This window comes from Anomaloglossus baeobatrachus, chromosome 2 (assembly GCF_048569485.1).
Source record: "Anomaloglossus baeobatrachus isolate aAnoBae1 chromosome 2, aAnoBae1.hap1, whole genome shotgun sequence".
NCBI classification, from domain to species: Eukaryota; Metazoa; Chordata; class Amphibia; order Anura; family Aromobatidae; genus Anomaloglossus; species Anomaloglossus baeobatrachus.
The window spans coordinates 95,484,699-95,498,335 of NC_134354.1; the positions used below are offsets into that span (position 1 = coordinate 95,484,699).

Genomic DNA, 13,637 nt, shown 5'->3' on the forward strand with positions numbered 1-13,637 from the left:
AACTAATTTGTATTTGGTCCTGCCAATAAAGCTTATTTGATTTGATATTGATGACGGATTGAATAGCAGTTGAGCTGCAATTTTCGGCAATAGATATTAATGGAATTATCCAGGACTAGTTAATTTTTTTCAGCATGGGTTCTAAGAACTAACAGGCAGGTGGTTATTAACTACCTGCCTATTCTCTTCTTTGCAGATCTCTGCCAGCAAAGAGTGGTCACAGACCGTTCTGTTATGGTCAGGAGACCGCAAAACATCTTACAAAAATCCCATGAACAATGATAGAAGATAATGCACAAGAGTAGTTGGAAATTTAGCTGGCTGCAATCCACTAACTATACAAACACAACTAGAAGTAGTTCCTAACAAACCCAGACGCCTTGTCACTGCTGGAGAACTAACTACCCTCAAAGATGAAATGAGGAATCCTGACTTGCCTCAGAGCAGCCCCAAAGGAAAGTCAAAAGCCCCCAACATATAACAATGGTGATGTAAGAAAAAAACAATAAACAGATGGTAGATATAGAATTAAGCAAAGTGAGGTCCTGCTGGCTAGATACAAATGTATAGGATATATTGCTGGTTGCAGCCAGTAAAAACCTTGAAAAAATGCCAACACCTGATAATCAAAAAATTCCCTTAAAGACCACACTACCTTCCACCCACTATATCAGGAACTCTTGTGTAAATACATTTAAATAGAAAAAGCAAATATAATGGGAAAGATCTTAACTACAAAAAGACAGGAGATACAAAAATACACAAATTCCTGAACAAAACAGGGAGCAATTACTCCCTTTCTTACTAGGAATAAATTGCCCTCTAAAAATAGTGCAGTAAGAGCATTTATTCACTTGCAAGAAACAAAGGGAATATTCTCAAACATTGATTTAGAAAAAAACAAAGATTAAGCAGAAACACCCTTCAGTGCAAGTTCAGCCTTTAACCACGCCCAGACTAAGAGAACAAAATACTTATCAGACATAGCTGCAGACTCAGAATGACATGGACACATAACCGATGCAAAAGGAACGAAAAAGCCGCTGTAGAAATCATTCCTGGAAAATCCAAAAAGGAGCAGAAATAAGCAAAAACAGAACCTACAGGGAAAGGCAAAAAGCCTAAAGGCTGGAGGACAAACTTCAGGACATCTTCACATGGAGTAGAAACAATTATCACCGGCAAAGGTTAGACAAATCTGCCTTCTTTTATCCCCCCAGGCTGGACTCCATAGGCTCCCTGAAGCAGCAATCATCTCCTACACCTGACTCAGCGACAGATGCAGAATCAGACTCACTACCAACACTAGCCACCAAAGGGAGTCTAGAAACACTGCCGGAAATAGCACCATCTCTGATGATATTAACAACACCACTCCTGCCGGCAAGTCAGTGGCTTCCGCTGACATCACTTGGACATAACGGCGGCTTCTCATCTGCTCTGCTATGTTGACGGTTACAAACACCGGAAAAACCACGGCGAAACGCGTCAGGGTGTCCTCTTAGTAACGTTTTCAGCATGTGACTATTTCATATATTTATTCATCATTGTTTTACTTGCATGTGGCAGTTTACTTTTGTAATACAGTATGTAGTTTATCAGGTTGTTTTTTTTTCTATTTATTCAGCTTAATCACTTAAGTATTACTTGTATACCAATCATGATATTATTTATTTATTTAATTTTGTAGTTTTTTTATTGGCATTCTGATACATGTCACACTCCCGGGATCCCGGCGCCGCATGTCACTCACCGCTCCGGACTAATAGCCATATCCTGTACAGACTTCTGAAGGACACGTAATCCGAACTCCCTTGTGTTCTGGCTACTGTGCATCTAGGCCCTCTGGGGGGGTGACCGGACAGTCCCTGTATAGGGGTTCACACCTGGTTGCCTCTCTGGGGGAGTACGGTGTTCGGTCCCGTGGATCCACCTCCAGGACATTACAGCTTGAACAGGCCATGGATTCCGCCGGAGCACAAGCATCCCAGCTGGCCAGATTACAACAAGAACTGGTATGACAACGCGAGACCCAATCTCGCATGCTGGCCTTTATGTTGTCAGTGGACACCCGTCTGAACAATCTCCAGGCAACAGCCACATCCCTGTCGGATCAGAACACGGCAGCGGCTTCCGTAGTGGCTTCCTCTTCAGCCTCGAGACTCAATCTAGCTTCTCCGCCCCGATGCGCCGGGGACCCCAAGACCTGTAGAGGTTTCTTAAATCAATGCTCGCTGCATTTCAAGTTGTTCCCACACCTCTTCGTCTCTGACCAAGCAAAGGTGGCCTTTCTGATGTCCCATCTGGAGGGTGAAACATTGGCCTGGATAAATCCCTTGTGGGAGAAGGAACATCCGATGACTTCCAATATCCAGGAATTCCTAGAGGCCCTCCGCAACACCTTTGATTAACCGGGACGTACCACCACGGCCGCCTCTTCGCTCCTTCGGCTACGCCAAGGGTCCCTAACAGTTGGCCAGTATGCCATCCGATTCCGTACGCTTGCCTCTGAGTTAGGATGGAACCACGAGGCATTGACAGCAGCCTTCTGGGAAGGTCTTTCCGGCTGCATCAAGGACGAGTTGGCCGGTCGTGATGTTCCTTCTACCTTGGACAGCCTGGTCTCTCTGGCGACCCGGATTGACCTCCGTTTCCAGGAACGGTCCAAGGAAGTACTCCGGGAGAGGCGACCAACATGTCGTGCCTCCACTCCGCAGAGGTCCACCGTTCCTCAGTCAGTGCCACCTGGCTACTCTACTCCCGAACCTATGCAAATCGATCACCTGGGACAAACTGAACAACGCCGAGCAGAGTGGCTCGCCAAGGGTCTGTGTGTGCTTCTACTGTGGAAGCAGTACACACCTGCTTTGTTCCTGCCCTGAGAAGCCGGGAAACTCCAAGGCCTAGGGTTGGTTGGAGAGGCCACCCTGGGCACCGGAACCCTCTCATCCCCGGTAACGCTGACTGTCCAAGTGACGATGGAGGAGACCAGGTTCACGGCGGAGGCATACCTCGACTCAGGGGCAGCGGCCAATTTCATCCAACAGGCTACGGTGAACAAATACCGGGTACCTGTCATGCCGCTCTCAAACCCCTTGTGATGGCTTCCATGGATGGGAAACCCCTCTCCGAACCCGTGTTGTTTGTCACCAAACCAGTGGAACTCCGTATTGGAGCACTGCATACCGAACAGATTGCCCTATATGTTCTTCCGAAACTGGCTCTCTCACTCCTACTGGGTCTACCCTGGTTATGACTACATGAACCTGTCGTCAGTTGGCACTCTGGAGAGATTACTCGTTGGGGCCAGTCTTGTCACGAGAACGGTCTGCAGTCTGTATGGCCCGTCCATCAGTCTCCGGCACCGGAGTCCCTACCGGGACTGCCATCCGCGTATTGGTCTTTTGTGGACGTCTTCGACAAGAAGGAGGCAGAGGTATTGCCGCCACACCGACCATATGACTGTGCCATCGACTTGCTGCCAGGAACTCTCCTCCCCATGGACAGATCTATGCCTTGTCACCAGCCGAGACTCAGGCCATGTCGGACTACATTGCAGATAACCTGGCAAGGGGGTTTTCTTCATCAAGAAGAAAGAAGGTGACTTGTGACCCTACATTGACTACCGGGGCTTGAACCAGATCACAGTAAAAAAAAAAATATCCCCTTCCTCTCATCCCGGAGCTATTCGATCGGCTTAGGGGGGCCCGCATCTTCACCAAACTTGATCTTCGCGGAACCTACAACCTGGTCCGTATTCGCTCGGAGACGAATGGAAGACGGCATTCAACACCTGAGACGGGCACTACGAATACTGTATGATGCCCTTCGGTCTCTCTAATGCCCCGGCTGTCTTCCAGGAACTGGTGAATGATGTTTCCAGGGATCTCCTCTACGTCTGTGTGGTCGTGTATCTGGACGATAACCTGGTCTATTCACCGGAATTTCCGACCCACAGAAGAAACGTACGACTCGTTCTGCAAAGGCTTAGGAAGAATCGTCTGTACGCCAAGTACGGAAAATGTTTGTTTGAACGGACGTCTCTTCCCTTTCTCGGCTATGTGATTTCCGACATGGGCCTGCAGATGGATCCCGAGAAGGTGTCTTCAATTCTCAAATGGCCTCCTCCTTCCAGACTGAAAGCCATCCAGAGCTTCCTGGGCTTCAACAATTATTATCGTCAGTTTATCCCCCGCTTCTCTGCTCTGACGGCGCCTCTCTCCGCCTTGACTAAGAAGGGCGCCAACCCAAAAGACTGGTCACCTGAGGCCGATGACGCCTTCTGCTCCTTGAAACGGGCGCTTGCCTCCTCTCCCGTTCTCCACAGACTGGAGTTGAACCGACAATTCACCTTGGAGGTGGACGCCTCCTCATCTGGAGCCGGGGCCATGCTCATGCAGAAGTCGCCCACCGGGAAGATGGTTACCTGCGGGCTCTTCTCCAAGATTTTCTCGGCACCGGAATGCATTTATACCATTGGCGATTGGGAGCTCCTAGCTATCAAGTTGGCTCTGGAGGAGTGGCGCTACCTGTTGGAGGGTGCGGTATACCCGGTTATCATCTACACCGACCATAAAAACCTGGCGTATCTGCAATCGGCTCGGAGACTCAACCCACGACAAGCCCGTTGGTCCCTGTTCTTCGCCCGGTTCGACTTCCAACTACATTCTTGCCGCGGACAAGAATGTGCGGGCTGATGCCTTGTCCCGGTCCTTCATACCGGCAGAGTAAGAGGACGAGACAAACCATTCCATCATCTGTCCCAGTAAGGTCATCCCAGTGGCTCCAGTCACCCTGGCACACATACCCCCTGGGAAGACCTTCGTCACGGAGACCAACAGACTAAAGGTTCTTCAATGGGGGCATTCTTCGAAAGTGGCCGGACACGCCGGTCAGAAGAAAACTTGGAGCGCTATTGTTCATCACTATTGGTGGCCATCTCTCAGTAAGGATGTCGTCGCTTTTGTTTCTGCCTTTCCATCCTGTGCCTGCAACAAGACGCCCAAACACCTACCCTATGGTCGTCTCCTGCCTCTGCTGATTCCCTCCGTTCCATGGCAACACATTGCAATGGATTTTATCATGGACTTGCCTTTATCTTCTGGGTATACAGTCATTTTGGTTGTGGTGGACCGATTCTCCAAGATGGCTCATTTCGTCCCCATGGTCGGCCTACCCTCTGCCCCGGAACTCGCCGACGCCTTCATTCAGCACATCTTCCGGCTGCATGGCTTTCCCCTACATATAGTGTCCGTCAGGGGAACTCAGTTCACCTCGCGCTTCTGGAGGGTGCTCTGTAAACATCTGGGAGTGTCTCTGGACTTTTCCTCAGCCTACCATCCCTAATGGTCAAGTCGAACGAGTCAACCAGGTCCTGACCTCCTTCCTTCAGCACTTCGTCAACATCCATTATGACGACTGGTCCACGCTACTCCCTTGGGCTGAGTTCTCCCATAATCATCATGTCAGCGAATCCTCCGCCTGCTCTCTCTTCCATATTGTCTACGGTCTTCAGCCTTCTGTGCCATTACTGGTACCCTCTGCTTCTGATGTTCCTGCTGCAGACGCCCTGTCCAGAGACTTCTCCAATATATGGAGCACTGTCAAAACCTCACTTGAATGTGCTTCCGCCCGGATGAAGACACATGCTGACAAGAGACGCCTTGATCCACCTCACTTTTCTCCTGGGGATATGGTGTGGCTTTCCTCCAAATACGTCCGGTTGAAGATTCCATCTTACAAGTTGAGTCCGCGGCACATCAGTCCTTTCAAGGTCATCAACCGGATCAACGAGGTCTCGTACAAACTGCAGCTACCGGCCACGATGCGTATCCCTAACTCCTTCCACGTATCCTTGCTCAAGCCATCATCCTTGGTCCCTACTTCTCTGATACCGGTACTTCTCCTCCTCCCATTGCTGAAGACGATGTGTATGCGGTAAGAGACATAGTGGCCATGAAGAGAGTGCGGGGTAAGCAGTTCTTTCTTGTTGATTGGGAGGGATATGGTCTCGAAGACCGGTCCTGGGAACCCCAGGAGAACATTGCTGCTCCTCTGCTGCGCGACTTCTTGTCCCGGTTGCGGGGAGGGGGGCGTGAGGGAGTGGGTACTGTCACACTCCCGGGATCCCGGCACCGCCTGTCACTCACCGCTCCGGTGCCCAGGTTCCCTGTCCGCGGCTGCTCCTGTCGCTCCCCCTCCTGTGCGTCCTCCATGCCTTTTGTCCGCCACTCCCGGCGTCCCGCTGCGACCCGGGACTCTGTGCCTAGCTCCCCTGCATCTCCTCCACCTCCCTCTCCGATTCCTGCATTGGACTCCGGCACTCGGGCCTCGCGCATGCGCATTAGGGCGCGGGCGCGCTCACTCACCTCTTCTTAAAGGTCCAGCGTTACTGGAACAGGATATGGCTGATTACAAGTACAGGGTATATAAGACTTCCTTTTCCATGTGGGCGGTGCCTGTTCAATGTGTTCTTGTAGCTAGGGGTTTAGGTCCCTCCGTGCTTTGTACCCAGGTTAACCCTGTCTCTTCCACAGTGCCTGTCTGCCATCCTGAGTGTGTCCAGCTTTCCGGTGTCCCAGGAGTTGCCCCGGTGACTATCGGCTGTTGATCTCGTCATCTTCCGTCAGCCTGTACCCGTCACCGATCCTGGATTCCACCTGGTTACTTCAGCCTGCACGTCTCGCTGGACCCGGACCCCGTCTGCTGTTACCACTCGGCACCTGTATCCGGTTCCAGTCACCCGTCCTGCATACGGTTCCCGTTGCCTCTCTAGGGACGTCCGGTGTTCGGTCCCGTGGATCCACCATCAGGACGTTACAGTACACTACATTGTATATTTAGTGTGTTACCGGGCATTGCAACATTATATCAATTACATTTTTTATGGTCATGCTGTTTTTCCTCCACATGTCATTGTCTTGCTGTGCATCATTGTTATGATATTTTTATATTCTACAATAAAGATTTATTTAGTATTTGATCCGCAGTAGTTTTTTGTAGGTTTGTATGTTGACGGGGCGTGACTGCCAACTTCATGGTGATTGACAACTGGCTCCTCGCTGTCTACCTGCGGAGAGCAGCTTGTCAATCAGCATGATGTCAGCAGCCACACCTTGTCAACAGGGCGGCCCGAAAGAAGAAGAGATGCTTTTTTTTTGACGTGGAGTAGATGAATCACCAGCATGAGTGGTCAGCGCCGGGTTGAACAGGCAGGTAGGTGCTTTAGTTAGCAACTACTTGCCTGTTAGTTTCTTAGCCCCGTAATAAATAAATTAAATAGTCCCGGATAACCCTTTTAAACAGTTTATGGAACTATAATGTTCTGGCATGGAGCCTTTGCTCAGAAGTAAAGTAATCCCTGCAGATCCAAACTAAACAGCCACGGTCTATGTGCAATATTACAGCAGTGACTAATGGAGATATATGGCATCCGATAGTATGGCAGGGTTCCCTAGACTTTTATTGCTGCTTTAATTAAGCTTAAATTAAGAAAATCAAAAAACAAACATCTGACAATGAACAATCTCACATAAAGCTTTACATCTTTTCAGTTTTATTGGATACAATATTCCTTTACAAATAAAGAAATAAAACATTGACCTAACACTGACATGTAAAAGGACAAGAGAAAAGGAAGAGAGGGTCACCTTTGCTGTAAATCCATAACCACAATGTGCAGGTTTTGCTACTTTTATTTAACTTAAAATCAAGATTTAAAAGGCTAAAGCGGGCTTTACACGCTACGACATCGCTAATGCGGAGTCGTTGGGGTCACGGAATTCGTGACGCACATCCGGCCGCATTAGCGATGCCGTTGCGTGTGACATCGATTAGCGATTTTGCATCGTTGCAAAACAGTGAAAAATCGCTAATCGGCGACACGGGGGTCCATTCCCAATTATCGTTACTTCAGCAGTAACGAGGTTGTTCCTCGTTCCTGCGGCGTCACACATCGCTGCGTGTGACGCCGCAGGAGCGAGGAACGTCTCCCTACCTGCCTCCCGGCCGCTATGCGGAAGGAAGGAGGTGGGCGGGATGTTACGTCCCGCTCATCTCCGCCCCTCCGCTGCGATTGGGCGGCGGTTCAGTGACGTCGCTGTGACGCCGCACGGACCGCCCCCTTAGAAAGGAGGCGGTTCGCCGGTCACAGCGACGTCGCCGGACAGGTAAGTATGTGTGACGGCTCTGGGCGATGTTGTGCGCCACGGGCAGCGATATGCCCGTGTCGCGCAACAGATGGGGGCGGGTACGCACACTAGCGATATCGGGACCGATATCGCAGTGTGTAAAGTAGCCTTAAGTCTACAGCTTCCATTCCTTTGTTATGTCTGATTTTTGTCATATGTGCTGTGAACTATTTTCCCTTCTTCCTTGATAAAATTACTGTAAAGCTAAGTTCACGGTGACCTCAATTATTCTTCTTCCTCCAGTTTTCTGAAGAAAATTGCTCTCTTTTGGTGGCTTTAGAATTTGTGCCTTATTCTCTATACTGTACGTTTTGTGCCACTTTTTAAAGGGGTGGTTCACCCATTTTTTTTATTTTCTGCCTTTCTAGGCGTCTTCTCCATTGGCTTGTGTTTCCATTTCTGGCACTGAGTGGCGCTATCCTGCACGCTCAGTGCCAGTCACATGACCCCCTGGAGCTGTGGCCGCCGGCATCCTCTGACGTCCCGGCATTTCCGGGCTCTCAAACAAGACGGGTACGTCACAGGATGCCGGCGCCACTCAGATTGAGTGACAGGGCTGTGGGCGGTGACTACCGCACGTCACAGCCCAGTATCGAGGGGAGGATCCGAAGGACGTTTGTGTGGAGCCGGCGTCCTGCAGAGAGGCTGAGACACGGGGCGCCAGGGTGCAGTACAGGGGGGGGGGGGGTCTTTAGCTGAATCCCCCCCTGCACGTAAGTATGTGATCACACTGTCCACCCGCCCGCTCTGCTGCGATGTCAGGAGAGCGGCCGGTGTCGGGCAGTGTGATCATCTGCTCCTCCCAGCAGCAAGACACTGACAGGCATGTCACTGCTGTGCTCTGCCATCTGTCCTGCTGCATGGGACCAACTGTCTGCACTCTGTCACCTGCACCACAAGTCACAGAGTGGAGACAGTTGGTGACAGAGCACCTCTTCCCCCCCTCCCTGTTCTTTCCCCACTCTCTTCTCTCCCCCCACTCTTCTCCCCCTCCCCTCTTCCCCCTCTTCTCTGCCCCCCTCTTATCCCTCTCTCCCCTCTTATCCCTCTCTCCCCTCCCCTCTCTTTTCCCTCGCTCTCTTCCCCCCTGCGCTCTCTTTTCCTCCCCCCGCGCTCTCTTTTCCTCCCCCCTAGCTCTCTTTTCCTCCCCCCTCGCTCTCTTTTCCTCCCCCCTCGCTCTCTTTTCCTACCCCCTCGCTCTCTTTTCCTCCCCCCTGCGCTCTCTTTTCCTCCCCCCTGCGCTCTTTTCCTCCCCCCTGCGCTCTCTTTTCCTCCCCCCTGCGCTCTCTTTTCCTCCCCCGCTTTCTTTTCCTCCCGCGCTCTCTTTTTTTCCTCCCCCCTCGCTCTCTTTTCCTCCCCCCTCGCTCTCTTTCCCCCCCCTCGCTCTCTTTTCCTCCCCCCCTCGCTCTCTTTTCCTCCCCCCTCGCTCTCTTTTCCTCCCCCCTCGCTCTCTTTTCCTCACCCCTCGCTCTCTTTTCCTCACCCCTCGCTCTCTTTTCCTCACCCCTCGCTCTCTTTTCCTCACCCCTCGCTCTCTTTTCCTCACCCCTCACTCTCTTTTCCTCACCCCTCGCTCTCTTCTCCCCCCCGCTCGCTCTCTTTCCCCCCCCCGCTCGCTTTCTTTTCCTCCCCCCCCTCGCTCGCTCTCTTTTCCCTCGCTCTCTCCTGGCATGGTCAGTACAGAAATCTCTCCATCGTGGAGGGGTGAGAGGGAGTAATAAACCTGGAGTCCCTACTGTGTCTGTGTATTTATTTCTAATAAAGTATTTTTCTCTGTGTGGTCTTTTTTTTTTTAACCCCTTATTGGAGATTCTTAATGGCCAGGTCAACCTTGGCCTGACATTTAGAATCTCGGGCTTTATACCAGCGGGTAAAACATAGCTGGTATTAACCCCTTATTACCCAGCGTGCCACCTGCCACCAGGGCCACTGGAAGAGTTGGATACAGTGCCAGAAGATGGCGCTTCTATAAAAGCGCCATTTTCTGGGGCGGCTGTGGACTGCAATTCGCAGCGGGGGGCCCAGAAAGTTTGGGCACCCTTCACTGCGGATTCCAATCCCCAGCTGCCTAGTTGTACCTGGCTGGACTCAAAAAATCGGCGAAGCCCATGTCATTTTTTTTTTTAATTATTTCATGAAATTCATGAAATAAAAAAAAAATAAAGGGCTTCTCTATATTTTTGGTTCCCAGCCGGGTACAACTAGGCAGCTGGGGGTTGGGGGCAGCCCGTAGCTGCCTGCTGTACCTGGCTAGCATACAAAAATATGGCGAAGCCCACGTCATTTTCTTAAAAACGTTTTCAGGGAAAAACCTTTATAAAAAAAAAAAATGCTTCCCTGCATTTCTATTGCCAGTGAAAGTAACACCAAGCAGCGGGGGCTAGCAGCCAGTAGCTGCTTTGGTTACCCTTAGCAACAGAAAATGCAGCGGGAGCCCACAAACAATGTGATTTTTTTTTTTTTTTTATTTTTAATTAATTTTTTTTAAAAAAAAACCGGCATGGGCTTCGCCCATCGAGCACCAGAGCATTTTACTGCTCAATTCATCCCAAGTAATCAGATGACTCCAGTGTCGGCCGATTACTTGTTCTGTGTCCCCCTGCATCCATCGCAGCGTGTACGGGCTGTGAGGTCAGCGGAGTGGAGACAGTGACATGCTCTGCTCTGACACATAGTGTGCTGCATGTCACTATCTTTCTCCACTCTGGCACTTGTAGTGCAGGTGACCGGATGCTACATGTCACTAACTGTCTCCACTCTGAGACTTGTTCAGGTGAGAGTGTATACAGTTGGTACTATGCAGCAGAAATCACAGAGTGGGGCAGTTAGTGACATGTATCATCCGGTCACCTGCACAACAAGTCCCAGAGTGGATACAGTGACATGCAGCACACTATGTGTCAGAGCAGAGCATGTCACCAACTTGCTCTGCTCTGTCACCTGCGGTGCTGCATGTCACGTTTTTGCCGCGATTTGGTGCCTTTTTTGCTGCGTTTTTGCTCACTGCGTTTTTAATCAGTGCACAATGCCATTAAAGATTGTTGATGAAAAAAATAAAAAAGGTCTGATGTCATTTCCTTATTCAAAATGTTCATTGTATGCAGGAGAGCAGACAGCAGCTGCAGAACTACAAGGCTCAGCATCCTCCATTCACTAGTGTATGCAGGAGAGCAGACAGCAGCTGCAGAACTACAAGGCTCAGCATCCTCCATCCAGGACTGTATGCAGTTTTTTACCCAAAAAGAAAAAAAAATGACGTGGGCTTCGCCATATTTTTGTATGCTAGCCGGGTACAGCAGGCAGCTACGGGCTGCCCCCAACCCCCAGCTGCCTAGTTGTACTCGGCTGGGAACCAAAAATATAGAGAAGCCCTTTTTTTTTTTTAATTATTTCATGAATTTCATGAAATAATTTTAAAAAAAAAATGACGTGAGCTTTGCTAATTTTGGTGTCCAGCCGGGTACAACTAGGCAGCTGGGGATTGGAATCCACAGTGAAGGGTGCCCATGCTTTCTGGGCACCCCCGCTGTGAATTGCAGTCCCGCAGCCACCCCAGAAAATGGCGCTTTCATAGAAGCGCCATCTTCTGGCGCTGTATCCAACTCTTCCAGCTGCCCTGATGCCGGGTGGCTAGCCGGGTAATAATGGAGTTAGGGCTAGCTGTATATTATCAGCTAGCCCTAAGCCCGAAATTCATGGTGTCACGCCAATATTAGACATGGCCACCATGAATTTCTAGTAATGATAAGAAAAAAAAAAAAAACACAACACACAGAAAAATATTTTTATTAGAAATAAAACACAACACAATTAGTGACTCCATCTTTATTGAAATAAACCTCCCTCCGCAGTAATCCTGGGTTAGGGTCCCGCGCCGTCCAATCCGGATCCAATATCATCTGATCGGTTTGCTGGAAGGCAAAGTGATCAGATGATGTGTCAGGTTCTAGGATGTGAATCACATCACACATCAGCTGATTGTATAAAAGCCGATTATACAATCAGCTGATGCATCAGTAGAAAAAAGAAAAAAAATATATAAATAAATACTCACGTCTGTGCTGATGACCGGCAGCTCCTGGAGCGATCGGATGAGAGTCTGATCCTGGCCCATCACTGCAGGAGCTGCCGGTAATCAGCTGATGAAGTCCCCTGACGGCAGGATCAGCTGATAGCCGGCCGGGCGCGAAAAAGCCGGCGACACCACGATCAGCTGATGCGTCAGGTGACTGCATCAGGTGATCCACGGCCAGGTCCTGCAAGCTTCGTGCATGCACCGGGGAGACTGCACACAGCCAGAGCGGCGGTACCGAGACAGGGGCTGGAAGCAGGCATGGCACCGGGACCCTGCAGACAGGTGAGTATGACATACACATACACATACACACTCACTCACACACTGTATATACACACACACACTGTATATACGCACACACACTGTATATACGCACACACACTGTATATACACACAAACTGTATATACACACAAACTGTATATACACACACACTGTATATACACACACACACTGTATATACGCGCACACATACACATACACTGTATATACACGCGCACACACTTTCTTCCCCTGGCTGTGCAGAGCTGCTGTATCTGTGATTTCTCTGAGTGCACATCCACTGGGAAGAGGCAGGGAGGAGGGTTTGGTCGGAGAGCAGAGTGGGTGTATTAGACACAATGGGTGTGTTAGATAAGCCAGACACCGCCCTAAAGCCACAAAGAATTCTGGGACTTGTAGGAACTGAACACAGGAAGTCAGAGGAGAGATTAACCCCATCAGAGCTGGAGCCAGCAATGACCGTGTGCTGCTAGTGCACAATGAAAGGTAATTTTGCTGAAAAAACATAATAGATGTGTTGAGGGGCACATATTAGCAAGATTTATCAGAAAAAAAAAAAATCAGTTTTGGTAACTGGACAACTTCTTTAAGTTGCTTCCCCTTTTTTTAGTATTTTTTATTTCTTCTCGATAACTTTGTTTATTCAGATGTTTTAGACAAGTTCATGATATGCAACTTTTACCGAATGTTGCATTTTTTTATTTTGCAAATCTCACTCCAGTTCCAGTCTGTAATAAAGTTTCTGATAGAGTTTTCAATTCAGTGCACATATTAGGCTAGTTTCACACTTGCGTTGAACGGTATCCGTTGGATTGCGTTGTGTAACGGATGCAACGGATGTGTTGCATATAGTGGCACAACGGATGCAACGGATGCTGCAAAACAACGCAATTCGTTTTGATTTTTTTTTTTTTTTTACAGTTTTACCAGCGGCAGACTATTGTGAACGATCAGCTGATCGCTCCCTGCAGCCGGCCGCCGGGTGATCAGCTGATCGCTCCCAGTAGCCGGCCGCCGGGTGATCAGCTGATCGCTCCCTGCAGCCGACCGCCGGTGATCAGCTGAGCGCTGTCACTTGCCGGCCGCCGGGTGA

General features: G+C 49.8%; 1 protein-coding gene across 1 annotated transcript in view; it reads right to left on the bottom strand.

The window, feature by feature from the left end:
• P2RX5 (purinergic receptor P2X 5) overlaps window positions 1-13,637 on the bottom strand; it is a 185,376-nt gene that overhangs the window by 72,062 nt on the left and 99,677 nt on the right. The window lies entirely within an intron of this gene.